The 10065-nt window shown below is 51.3% G+C and overlaps 1 long non-coding RNA gene across 1 annotated transcript in view; it reads left to right on the top strand.

The window, feature by feature from the left end:
• LOC102154853 overlaps nt 1-9552 on the top strand; it is a 34348-nt gene extending 24796 nt beyond the window's left edge. Inside the window, exon 5 of the long non-coding RNA XR_005367752.1 lies at nt 5926-9552. This is a non-coding gene — a long non-coding RNA (uncharacterized LOC102154853). The remainder of the gene's footprint in view (nt 1-5925) is intronic.
• Nucleotides 9553-10065: the final 513 nt, after the last annotated feature.

Below are 10065 nucleotides of genomic sequence, written 5' to 3' on the forward strand. Positions count from 1 at the left end.
AACCAGGCTCAGCACCTCAGTCCTCAGACTCCCGGCTCTGAGCTGTGTTTGCAACAGCACCTCCAATTGCACGTGGGTGTGGAAGTGAGGAGCAGTGGGCCCTTGGGGCAGGAGTTGGACAGAACCGGGCTGACTCCTGGGCCTGCCACTCACTTGAAGGGGAGTGTCCTTGGGCACCTCTGTTTTCTCCTCTGTGAAATAGGAGTGCCCAAATACCGCTGCGAGGGTGAGGGCAGGATTCAGCAAGATAGGCAGAAGTAAAGCTCCTTATGAGCGTTAGTTTTCTTTCCTCCACAAATTATTAGTCCTGGGTGGGAGTTTTCTGTGCACTTAGCGTGTGTTTGTGTGTACTGCTGTGCATGAGAGAGCATGTATAAGACTCTGGATGAGTGTGTGTGTGTGTGTGTGTGTGTGAGAGAGAGAGAGAGAGAGAGAGAGAGAGAGAGAGAGAAAGAGAGGAGATTGAGAATCACAAATCCTGGCCAGGTAGCCCCAGCGAGGGGAAGTCACAATGTTTACTGATCTTGGGACGCATTAGAGGTTTGAGCCCCTAGGATTCACCTGGCATGGTGGCAGGGGGGTGCCTGGAGAGGGCGGTGCTGCAGGACCCCCCAGGCTGTGACAAAGCCTGAAAGCTGCTGCCTTAAGAGCTGATGGGGCAGGGCAGGGCTGTCTCCAGGTTGGGCGGCTCATCTTCAGGGCTTAAGTGAGCTTGTCCTCCACCCTTGGTCCTCAGAAGTCAGGACTTGGGAGTTGGTCCTGAAGGGGTCCCTGTGGGCATTTGTACAGCAGTCCAGTGGGGATGTCTGACTAGGGGTTGGAAAGTGGGCTTGAGGGCACCAGGACAGGGGAAAGGAGGTAAGGCCAGTCCCCAGGCCTCCTGCAAATTCCACCTTCCTTGCAGCCCAAAGTGACCCTGCCTCCCCTTGCTCTGGGAAGAAGCCTGAATGGTAGGAGTCTAGTTATTTGTGCTGATTATCAACATTTGCATCACATGCCACTTGGGAGCTTGGTGACCTAGGATGCAAATCCACTCCCCAACATGCAGATTTTGTGACATCAACAGAAACACTGGTGCCTGGGGAATTGCTAGGGCACAGAAGGGTCTCCCTCAGAACTGCTTCTAAACTGCCTATAAGGGATCCCTGGGTGGCACAGCGGTTTGGCGCCTGCCTTTGGCCCAGGGCGCGATCCTGGAGACCCGGGATCGAATCCCACGTCGGGCTCCCGGTGCATGGAGCCTGCTTCTCCCTCTGCCTGTGTCTCTGCCTCTCTCTCTCTCTCTCTCTCTCTGTGACTATCATAAAATAAATAAATAAAAATTAAAAAATAAATAAATAAACTGCCTATAATTTCCCCATTGCATTTGCAGAGGTGTAATGTGTTGGAGTCCGTGAAGGTCAAAGCTGAAGTCAGACCTTGATGGCCTTCTAGTCCAACTGTCTTACTTTACAGACTAGGATACTGAGGTCCAGACAGGAAGCATAACTTGCTTAAGATTATATAGTCAGGGGATCCCTGGGTGGCGCAGCGGTTTGGCGCCTGCCTTTGGCTCGGGGCGCGATCCTGGAGACCCGGGATCGAATCCCACGTCGGGCTCCCTGCATGGAGCCTGCTTCTCCCTCTGCCTATGTCTCTGCCTCTCTCTCTCTGTGATGACTATCATAAATTAAAAAAAAAAAAAAAAAGATTATATAGTCAGGAGTGCAGTGTGGGGTCAGAACCTGGTCCAGCATCTTCCATATTCATTCTTTGACTAAATATGCACAAAAGCACTTATTTGGTGAACATCCTTCACGTACACCTAGCCTACCCTTCCACAGCACCTCTGGCTTTATTTTGCACCAAAGCAGTACTTGACATTACACAGTTTGTTGCTTATTTTCTGCCCCTTCCCCCCACTAGAATGAAGCCCCCCATGGGGGCAAGATTTTTTCCCCCCATTTTATTCATTGCCTTGTTATAAACATCTAGAACACACAGTTGCACAACAAGGAATTATGGCCTTCATTTGTTCATTCACTGGCCACCTCTCTCCATTCTGGAGACTGATAACACAGAAAGGAGTTTGAGCTGGTCCCTGTTCCACAGAGGTCCCTCCTGCCAGGCCCCAGCTGCCTGAAGGTGGGAGGCATCAGCTTGCCTAGGGAACTCTGGAAGGTCAGAGTTGGTGCTGTGGAGATCCTGGGCCCTGACTGTTCGAGGCAGGGGTTTAGGAGGAAGGACACAGATGTTTATTGACGCTTGTATGGCCTGGAGAGTGGGGACTGGGGCAGAGAGAAAGAAGTCCAGGTTCCAGCCCCTGCAGTGCATATGGTCAGATAGGGAGACATTACTCAAGTCTAGAGAAGAGCTTTGGGTGGAGGCTCAGTTTTCTCATCTGTAAAATGATGCTGAAGACACGACTCTGGGGGTGCAGGGAGGTGAACCTTATAAGAGATGATCTGTCTGAATGCCCTTTGCCCACACACATGATCTGAACCCCCACCCCAACACATGATGGCCTGTCCTCCTAACCACTTCTCCATTTTCCCTGGGTGAAGTCTCCAGGGAGTGGGGCTCTGGGTCTCTGCCCCGAGAAGTGAGCCAGGCTCTACTTTCTCTGCTCCCCAAGCCCTCTGTGGTTGATGGCCTAAGAGGTCACCCAGTTTCCTCTGTCCCAGTTGACCAGAACCCTCTGGGCTCTGGGGGTGCTGCAGATTTCCTGGCCAGGACCCAGGCCCCCGCCTCACTAGGGGCTGTGAACAAGAGAACAACAGACCAGATTTTGCAAGCCTGAAATAGTTTATGGCCAGGCTGAGGCAGGGAGGAAGGAGGGCATGGCCCCAGGAATGCGGGAGGAATGCCTGGGAGGCTTGTGCCTGCCCCCCACCCGTCCTCAACTCCCCAGGGGAAAGTGAGCACAAGCTTCCGGCCACTGGGCAGCAGAGAGGGAAATGGTCTGAGCCCTGACATTCCTGGGCCGGGGCTCCCAGGCCAGTGTGCAGTGAGTGGGTGTATGTGTGAGGAGTGAGATAGTCTTCCTCTCTGGGGATCACCCCGAAGGAGGCCACTGGGATAGACCAGTCTATGCCCCTAACTCCCATCAGTCTTCCCGCTGACTTGGCCGGTGGCACTGTGGACACAGAGCTTCACTTTAGGGAGGGAAGAAGATTGTTTTTTGGCTGGAATTAGGACCTCTGTGTCTTCCTTTAGACGGAGAGCCCGCTGAGGTTAGCATCTGTCCGTTCCTTCAGGCTAGGGAGTCCTTAAAGACTGAGGTTCTGATGCCCCCATCAAATAGAAGTCACCTAATGGGAGGGCTGTGCCACCCCTCACCCAAATGCCTCTCATGGCCAGCATGTGTGGCTTTCAAAGCTGGTCGCACAAGCTGCAGTCTCCATCCTCATTCCTCCAGGCTCAAGACTTGACTGCCTTCAAACCTGCTGCAGAATGGGGAGTCTTTAGGGGCCGGCCGAGTCTTATGGACTGGACACCAGCCTATCCACAGCCTTCACCTCCATACCTGTTTACAGGACACCTGAAGCTCTTAGCTGTGTGAGGGGGGGAGAAGCCAGATCTCCGTTACCCATCTGGATAGTCTACTTGGCCCTGCTGGTACCGTACTCTGGGCTCGCTTCCTCTGCTTGTGGTCTGGGGTCCATCCTGCGGAGGGCTTGGGAGCAGACAGGCCACAGCGTGTAGCAGTCTGTCCACTAATAATACCTGCACATTCCCGGGACCTGTATCGGGGCCAGTCATCTTCCCTTTCATGTTTGACCCTGTCCCAGTGAGCCAGGGGATGGGGTGGGGGCCGGGTCTGGCCCGAGGTCAGGGGCAGACAGGCAGGAATAGTGGGAGGTGGAGAATCGGTGTCTGGCTTATTCTCAAGGTTCTAGCGCCCTCAGGTCCCACGAAGGCTTTGGCTCTGGTAGGGAAGACACAAGCTGTCAAAGCACTGGCTGGCCAGACCCCATCCTTTTTTATATGATATGGCTCTCTTGCTCTACTGGCAGGACATCCGTTTCCAATTCCCTTCCACACTTCTAGAACAGCCCCAGCAGGTCAGTCTGTGGTCAGGGTTAAGGATAATCTATGCAGAGTTGGACCACTCTGTGGATAGCATTCTGGGGACTGAGATCAGAGTTGAGGATCTGGCTCTGACCAGAGTTGTGAGTCAGCCTGTTTTCTGGATTTAGGGGGCTTAGTCTGGTTAGGTAGGATCAGGCTGTATCAAAAATCCAGGATTAGGGATCAGTTTACATCTAGGATTAGGAGTCAGTCTGCACCTAGGACCAGGGATAAGTGTATATCCAGAGGTAGGAAGTTGATCTGTATTTAGAATTAGGACTCAGTCTGCATTCAGGACCCAGGCTCTATACTTAGGATTGAGGATCACTTTATGCTTAGGATTAGGAGTCAGTCCAAGGGCACCTGGCTTCTCAGTCAGTAGAACAAGAGTCGCATGACTCTTGATCTCAGGGTCATGAGTTCAAGTCTCACATCAGGCACAGAGCTTACTTAAATAAATATATTAATTTTAAAAAAAGATTAGGAGTGAATGTGTGCATAGGTCAAGGATCAGCCTATACCTAGGAATAGAATAGTCTATACCCAGAATTAGGGGTTAATAGACACCCAGGGGTAAGTGTGTGTGTGTTTTGCACTGAAACTGAACCTATCATTGGCCACAGAAAGTGATACTGGCCCATCTGATCATAGAAGGCAGAGAATGCAGTTTGAGTTCGGTGGAGAGAGAAAGTTTGCCAAATTCCTTAGCCATCCACTCTGGGAACTCATCTACGGGAGTTACTAGGGACAGAGTGGGGAGCCTCACCACTCACGGAGAAAGCTTCAACTTGAAGAGTCACCAGCAGCACCAGACTAAGCCCCTTGGGGATGGAGCACAGTACCCAGGCAAGGAAGGTCCAGTGAATGGCTCAGAGGCAACATTGCCTAATGCCATGGCCGGGAAGAACATTGAGCAACTCCACAGATGGCACTTCTATTTGCTCTGTACTTCTCGAAACTCATTTACCAACAGCTCACTCTGCAAACATTTCCTGAATACCTACCGTGCTTTAGTCCAGAGGTTTTCAAACTTGAGTGCACAGAAGAATCACCCAGGAAACTTGTGGAAAAGGCCGATTCCCAGGCTCTTCCTCAGGGACTTTGGAGCACAAAGGTGCTGGGGGCTGCCCAGGAATCTTCACTTTCAATAAGCCCCTGCTGCAGCGGTTTTAAGACCATACTTGCGGGACCTTGCCTCAAAAGGCTCATCAGGTTAAAAAAAGGATTGTGGAAAACACCAGTAATGCTGCCTGGTGAGTTCAGTGGGTTGATGCCAAGGATTTCCCGGATAAAAGGGTGTACATGACCGTTTTCAAAGAAGCCTCAGGAAAGCCTTGCAAGGAAGTAAGTTTCTCCCTTGTTTCTGACCACCACTAGGTTAAATTATTCCTGTCTTGTTGCAAGAATTGCCTAAAATTTTATAGACGATCCCAAAGCATTTTCTGTTTAACTATTGCAAAGCGTTTTCCCTCTCAAAGCGTTTTCATGTGCTTGGCAAGGTAGGAGAATTAGACACACAGAAGATTTGTTTTGAGCAGAGGAGTGTAAAGCAAAGCATATTTAATGCAGTAAATGAGGCAAAGTAAAAGAACGCAAATGAAAATGCTGTCTGAGTACAGCGCTAAGGAAGGGAACAACGTGCCACAGCTGTTATTATTAATAACTCACCAATTGTTTATAAACAATCTTCCTGAAAAACACTGCTCAAGTAGCACAGACCAACTTTGTTTAAACCGTGGCCCTGTGCTTTGCCCCACTCTCCCCCACAGAGTGCCACCAGCCAAGAACCCTGCCTGCAGTTGGCCTTTGGAAACCACAGGGTATATGTTTTCATTTTCCAAATATTAAACTAAAATATTGATTATGCTTTTGCAGACAGCACATTTCTCTCCAACCTGTCCCTGGATCAAGAATCCTGGTGCTGAAGTGCTCAGTCATCTTGAGGACCTTGTTGAACACAGGGAGGCTGTACAGTATGACAACCTCCCCTCCCCTTGCGGCTCACTGCCATGTGGCATGCTTCTGCAAGGTTACATAAACTTTCTTTATTTAAAGTCTCCACTCTTCCCTCGGAGAATGAATGGACTTCCGGGCCTGCCTGTGGGGCAGGAGCTTTAGATATTGTGCTGCTCAGAGGGGGAGAGAGGGCTGGACTGAGTCCCAGGAGCTCCTGGAGACTACACCCGCCCTGTCTGGTCCTGGGAATCCAGACCCTCCTGCAGGGAGGACAGGAGGTGACCTTCCATTCCTCTGGGCTGGGCTGCAGGCCACCTGGTCACAGGCTTCTTGAATACTGTCAGGGAGATTTTTCATTTATCCTAGTTAAATTTCACCTTGTTGGTTTTAAGCCAGCATTTCCAGAGTGGTATGGGATTCTTCTGGTTCTTCCAACAGGCCAGTCACTTTCCCAGCCCCCTGGACACTCCTTACCTTTGGAGTCACACTTCCCCAGGGCATTGATCTATTCCATTCATTCATTCAACAAGCCTTCAATGAACAACCATGAGACTCTCCATACAGGGCTAGGCACTGAGATCCAGAGGTAGCGCCTGGTAGTGCATGGTGACAGTGTAGACAGATGACCACACACAGAAGCAGATCGTCTCTCTCTAGCATGGTATAAGTATGCCAAGGAATTAAGGGGGCACAGAGGGCACGTGGAAGACAAGGATGTCTTCATGAGGAAGATAACATTTTATTTATTATCTGAATCTCAAAGTGTGAGAAGGGAGGAGTGGGCTGGGGGTGTCCAGGCAGAGACAACAGACCGAACATAAACCTGGAGTCTGGAAATAGCAGGGCCAGGGATGCTTTCGAAGCCAACTTCTAGGGGCTGTATTATGAGGTTCAAAGCAGAGAGTGTGGGGGGCTGGGGTTGGAGAAGCCTTTGGGGCAAGGTCATAGTAGAGCATGGGGAGCCAGGGCCTCACCCCGGGTAGGGAAGCTGGTGGAGAGGATGGAAGGTTTCAGATTGAAGAGAGAGTGACCTGATCAGTCTGCCAACTTGACACTGTCCATTAATAGCAGCTGTTGTGGCTTTTCCATGGCTGTGGGTTCTTTCTTTTCTTTTCTCTCTTTTTTTAAGATCTTATTTATTTATTTGAGAGAGAGTGTGTATACATGAGCGGGGCGTAGGGCAGAGGGAGAGGGAGAAGCAGGCTCTCTGCTGAGCAGGGAGCCCCTGACACTCCATCCCTGACCCTGGGATCATGACCTGAGTCGAAGGCAGACACTTAACCGACTGAGCCACCCAGGCCCCCTGTGGCTCTGGGTTCTTCTTTTGGTTCTGGGTTCTAAATAGCTCTGGGAAGGTAGGCTGCCATAAGAACTGGACAGTGTTGGGAGCCACTCAGCTGCAAAATCTGGGGGAAGGAGAGAAGTCTTCTAAGACAGAAAAGTCTGGATTTAGATGCCTCACTATTAGAGTTCTGATAAGGTACGGAACCCACCTGAGCCTCGGCTGCCACGTATGCAGAATGGAGCCATCCAATACTGATGGCCAAGTGGCAGGGAGCAAGTGAGAGAGCCTATATGAGAACTATCGGGGCGGGGGACTGGAGCTCAGGCTAAGACTGTAACTGGGGGGACCAGAGCCCCCTGGCTGCCATCTCCATTGCTGCCTGAGCGGCAGGCTGTGATATCCCTCCTCGAGGGAGGTCTGATAACAGAGCCTAGAGAGCTATCCCCACCATAAACAGTCAGGCCGGGGGTGTCTCCTGATCTGATACCTTGGCCCTGTGTGCCCCGCGGCCCACCAGTTCTCTGGCCCCAGAGCAGGGGTGGGGACGAGAGGGGTCTGCTTGGCTTCCGGCAGGCCTCACAGTTGTGCAAGGCTGCCTGATTCCAAACAAACTGTTAACCTACCGCCTCCCTGGCAATTCCAAGCATTCTGGCCAGCAGGTGGCCAGGCTGCCGCTGGTCTGGGCAGCCAGGGCTCAGGTCACAGGCCAGGCAGGTCTGGCTGACCAACGGTAAGTCTAGTTTCACAGTGTCTGGCTCTGGCATAGCAGGGTCCCTGGTGGAATGGAAGGAGCTCTGGGCAGGGAGTCAGGGGTTCTAGGTTCTAGTCCCAATTCCCCCATCAACTCACTGTGTGACCTGGGGTAAGTTCCTTGCCCTCTCGGGGCCATAGTCACCTTAGCTGAGCCTCGGACATTTGGTAGTGATGGTCCAGGATGCCTTCCACTGTGGAGTGCTGGGAGTTTGGGCTACTGTGACCTGAGCCCTTGGAAAGATTGTGAGGCCTTTCCCCAGACTCAGAGCAAGGGCCATACCGCCCCTCCTCATTTATTCTGTATCAGTTCCAGCTCCAAAGAGCAAACCACAGGCATGAGAAGAACTCTGGTCATGTGTGACCCGCATAAGAGCAAGGAAGAGCTTCTTGGATGTTTTGGTTGCTTCCAGGTGCTGCTTCATTCATTATTTAATATATTCTTTCATTCAACGAAATTGAAGAATGAATTCATTCATCCTTTCTTCATTCACTTGGTTAACAATATTAAGGGGCACCATTAAATGTCAGACACCATGCTAGGACCTGGGATTTACTAGTGAGACAGATGTGCAGAGAGTCCTTGGCCTTACAGGAGCTCTTGGGCTGGCCTGGCCTACTTTTTCTTGAGAAGCTGGAATACAGCAGGCCCAATTCAGATACAGTAGTATCTGAAGAGTCATCCCTGAGAGCCCCAAGACCCAGTGGGATTCTGTCCACCCTAATTGTGTAGAACCCTGTCCTAACCACTGAAGGGGAAGTGGAAAAGAGAGTAAATATGTCTCTGCTCCAGGAAGCCCCCATGCTGTGCCAATACCCAGCCCTGACTTCTGGAGCTGGCTCCTCAGGGGACCCATGGGAGCCATGCATCAGGAAGTGCGATGCCAGCCCCTGTCCTGGAGGGTTCTAGGGTGAGGACAACCAGCAGGTCCCAAGAAGCAGGGAGTATTTCTCTGGGCTGCTGCTTCTGCTTATGGATAATACAATGTTCAGTAAGAAGGAGTTGAAGAATGGGGGCTAGACATGGCCCCATCACACTTTGGGTCTGGGGAAACTGTCTGTGGAAGTGGTCATGTCCTGGGGAAGATTCTGGGTCCTTCCAGAACTTGAGAAGGTGGAGAGGGGCTGCCTTGCTTAGCACCACATGAGGAGCTGACCCCCTGGTGTACTCTCCAGCACAAGCCTGCCCTGGAACCTAGCAAAGGCCAAGATGGTATCAGAACAGAGGCCCGTTCATGGGGGACCTGGCCCATGGAGGAGTGGTGGCCTACCTTCCACAGGGGTGATGGCTCCCTGGGCCATGCCGTCCTCCTGGCCTTCTAGGCTCCTAGGGAAGGGATGCAGAAGTTCAGGAGAGGTGCCATGCTCTGCTTCCTCCAAACTTCTTGCACTGGGCTCTTGCCAGAGTTCAAACAGGCAAACATTGACAAGACTCCTTTTTTTTCTGTCCCTTACCTTTCAATAATCTCCATTTTGTTTAGATCCCTGTTGAGCTTGGCCTTTTGGGTAATTCCAGATAGTATGTTTAGTATTCAAATTCATTAAACTAGTTTAATATCCCAAGTCCGTGTTGGTTGACTGATTTTCTCTTGGGGAAATGGAGTTCTAGAGTTAGGACTAGGACTTGCTCGGGCTCATCCGTCTAGCCAAGGCTGAGTGAGGACCAGCACCCGGGCTTCCAGGTTCCCAGGCTGGCTGCCTCCTGGGCTTGCTCCAAAACTCTAGCTGCATCATTTGTGGGGCCTACCACAAAATGAAAATGCCAGTCCACTTGTATAAACATTATTAGGAATTTCAAGATAGTAACAGCAGAGCATTAAACCAAGTGTGCAGCCCTTCTAAACATGGGCCCTTGTACAAAGGCACAACTCACGTGTCCATAGAGCTTGTCTGAACCCTAGGAATGCGGAAGGAGGAGGGCGGACCCCAGCCTGGTCGCCCCTGGGAGATTGAAGGATGTGCATCTCATTGCTGGATGTGTCTCTGAGCCAGCCAAGATTTCCAAGATCAGTGAAAGCCACTGT

The sequence above is a fragment of the Canis lupus genome, chromosome 12 (genome assembly GCF_011100685.1).
Source record: "Canis lupus familiaris isolate Mischka breed German Shepherd chromosome 12, alternate assembly UU_Cfam_GSD_1.0, whole genome shotgun sequence".
Lineage (NCBI taxonomy): Eukaryota > Metazoa > Chordata > Mammalia > Carnivora > Canidae > Canis > Canis lupus.